This window comes from Cynara cardunculus (assembly GCF_001531365.2).
Source record: "Cynara cardunculus var. scolymus isolate 2C chromosome LG 8, CcrdV1, whole genome shotgun sequence".
Taxonomy (NCBI): Eukaryota; Viridiplantae; Streptophyta; class Magnoliopsida; order Asterales; family Asteraceae; genus Cynara; species Cynara cardunculus.
The window spans coordinates 20,278,590-20,282,651 of record NC_037535.1 but is presented as its reverse complement, the minus strand read 5'-3'; positions in this window follow the sequence as shown (position 1 = coordinate 20,282,651).

The window sequence follows — 4,062 nt, the reverse complement described above, 5'->3', positions numbered from 1 at the left end:
CCCCCCAAGCAAATCCGGATAGCGGCGCCCATAAGAGTCGCCACTCGAATCTACCACTTTCCCCTTTATTCCACTTCAAAAGGGGGCGGAGCTTCAAGAAGCGAGCCTAGAGTAGCAGCGCAACATATTACTTTTTTCAGGTCCCTTTGACTCATTTAACGGAAACTTTGAACGTCCGTTAGAGAAAGGAACCAAATTCCGACGTTTTTATGAACCACGATAATCATCTTGTAATTTTAAAACTACAGGAATAAAAAATGTTATTTTCCCCAAACGGCAGGGACCGAATCTGTAGTTTACTTTAGGAAATTAATAAAAAGAATGTTTATATATATATGGGTTCACGTGAGACCAATGGTTTTTTGTGAGACCCCTAAGACCAATTTATGTTTATTGATCAACTTTATAAGCTAATGATCTAATGGTCTAAAGTTGCGCGGTGACAATTTTGTGATTATTGAGAAGTCTCGTGGTAATTTTGTAATTATGAATGTTCAGATTATAGATCTAATACATGAGTTGAGAATTGGTCTTATGGGTCTCACGAAAAACCATTGGTCTCATATGATCCCAAATCTCTCTCTCTCTCTCTCTATATATATATATATATATATATATATATATATATATATATATATATAGGGGGTTCACGTGAGACCAACCTGTTTTTGTGAAACCCGTGAAACCACTTTTTACATTTGAAACTTCACAGCAAAACACTGTGAAGGTAAAAAACCGAACCTTCACAACAAAACACTGTGAAGGTTAACTTCACAACGTTTTGCTGTGAAATTTCAAGTGTAAAAAAGTGGTCTCATAGGTCTCACAAAAACATGCTGGTCTCACATGATCCCAAATCTATAATATATATATATATATATATATATATATATATATATATATATATATATAAAGTTCATTTAGAATCAACTTCTTCTAAAATCATACCAGCACCCACCAAAAGTATTAACATGTACAATTTATAAATCACAGACCTGTATCATATTTTACGCAAAGTCGTTTTACTCTTTTATCAATTTAGCTATACATCATAGATTTGAATACGTGTTGTATTATGTAACATGAATACAAAAAAAAATTTAAACGTTCATTGTACTGAGGAGAAAAAACTAACCGTTACATTAAATATGAACCGAGCAAATTTCATTACATTGTGATTCATTTTGACCTATATAAGAAGATCACTAACTTATAGTTCTATATATTATTGAATGTATGAGTGATAAGACTCTAAATTAGGGTAAAAAAGATGAATAAGTAACATTTTTTTTTCTTAAACTAGTAAAGTGTCTGTGCGATGTCGTGATGTGCATCTTAATTTAAAACCGAGAACTTAAATGTCAATCATGTTTCATTTTTGTTTTCTTTGTCCATCCTGATGGTAGTTGTATACCTGTACAATGTAACGAAGTATAAATTTTGAATAGATGTAAGTAAAAATACCTAATATAGATTTGTATAGATCTGTATACCTGCTTTTTTCAACAATAACCGTTATACATACTTATTAATATACTATAGATACAAAATAGTATAAACTGATACATATTTATGTTATTTTATAATATTATTAAATCCAGAAATATTCAATAATGAGTTCATTTTAAAGATATTGAAGAAAAAAATTAGAATGGTATGATTTATAATAAATAGAGAAACGTATTTTTAATGTATTTTAAATAATCTATGATTATATATTTTTAATATACTAAAGTTGAAAAAATAAAACTTAAGGACATAAAACAAATTAATTCGTAGATATTCATGATTTTAATAGTACGGTTAAATCCAAAAATATTCGAAATTGAGTTGATTTTGAAGGTAGAGACGAGACGATTATAATGGTATAATTTGTAAAAAAAAAAAATGTATTTTAGTGTACTTTATTCTCATACAATTATTTATGTTAATATAATATGTGTGTAAAATGAAAATGAAAAAAATAATAGACATAAAGTGAATTACATAACAAATTATAAAGATATAAAATGTAATTTAAAAATTAAAAATGACTTTTTGAACAACGAAGATTTTATAAATAACTAGCAAGAAGCTAGAAAAACAGATTACATGTAAGAAATAGCAAGAAGGGGTTTTGTAATCAACCTACCCTATTAATATTAAACTTACTACTCTTATTTGTAAACCAGAAGAACGAATAGATTATAATACTATCCCAAAACACCGCTTTCTTCGGCTTAGAAAGCCTAAAAAGAGTCTCATTCCGAAAAGACCAAATAACCCATAAAGCCGTTAGAACTACTGCCTCTAAACAAGCGGACTCCACTTTCGTCAATCATAAATAACCCCACAAACGACTGATTTGCTTCCAAAAATTAGGCCATTTGACAAGAAAAGGACAAATGACTCACCGATTCAATCTCCAAACCACAAACCAGACATAAGGAATGCACGTCAATTCCTCTTTTATCAAGATTTTCTCGAATTGGAATTTTTCAAGCCCAAATGCCAAGCAAATACATTAATCTTGATAGGGATAAGCCGATTCCATTTAGTAGAAGATTGATCTATCACCAAAATTTTGGAGTCTATGTAATTACAAGGGAAAGCGATCGAGAACTCACCCGGACCATCACGAGACCAATCCCATTTATCTCTTTAATCAAAGATCATGATTGTATGTAGAATCTCTCATAAAGCTGACATTTGCGACTCCTTCACCCCCTCTCGGCAATCTACCCAAAATGGATCCCCAACCCCACAGGACCAATCGATCTTAGACCGATGCCGATTTGACACGATCAAGCGTGTATACCCTTTGAAAACTGTACTTTAAGAGAGGAATCTCCAACCAAACATCATCCCAAAAAGAGCGTAATTTAGAAATCAAGAGATGGTGAGAGAGATTGCGAAACTTTAAAATTTATACATTAAACTTATAAAATGATACCTCTTAAAATTTCAAAAATAACCATAACCCGCCTTTTTATAAAGGAGTGTATATATATATCTATACTATCTTATAAAACAAATTTAGCAAAAGTCTTAAAAGTCTTAAATTTTTAAAATAGTAAATGACCAAGATACCATTTATACACTTTTTCACTTTTTCACCCCTCCTCTCCTCACATGCATTTACCCCCGCACATACAATCACCATTTCACAACCGATTTTTTTAAAATTATAATTTTAAATTTACACTTTATAACCCTATAATTAATTAATTTATTTATTTTACGTCATTTACTTTTAAATGTTTCATTTTAAACCTTTAAATCTTTATCGAATTAATATACATAATCGTATATCAATTAAAACATGTTTAAAAAATACATTTTTATTTTAACAAATTACACCATTATAATCGTCTCTTTAATACCTTCGAAATGAGTCCAATATTGAATAGTTTTTGACTTAATTATATTATTATATATTATATATATTGTGAAAAAATATTTTGAATATTTACGATTTATACTTTTATATATATATATATATATATATATATATTGGGGTTAGGCTGTCCAAATTGCACTATATAATATGTTCTGAATTAATATGTTCTTGGGTTTTTTTTTAAATATATATAAATATATACATGTATTAATTCAACCATAATCTGAGTTTCTGGACAAGAAAGAGGGTAAACCGTTGAAATTTCATTTTAAAACTCATCTTTTTTTTGTCTTTTCATGGCTTATGATCTGTTAAATTTGTAGTTTTCTTTATTGGTTTTGAGTGTTTATCTTAAAACTCAAGTTTCTTGGTTCTTTGCTCTTGGTGTAAATCGAACACATTTGTGGAGTCGTTTAAATATATTGGATTTTAAACTGTCATACAATTTTTTTCATCGATAATCTGTAATTGGAACCATAACTCTTATTTATTCAAATTGTATTAATATGTAAAGAACAAGTGTAACTTATATCATCGTTAAATTTTATCTTATAAAATCAGCGGAACTTTAAAATCGTTAAAATTCATGGCTCCCGCCGCATTCCGCGGGTACACAACTAGTGTATATATATATATACATATATATATATGTATATATATATATATATATATATATATATATA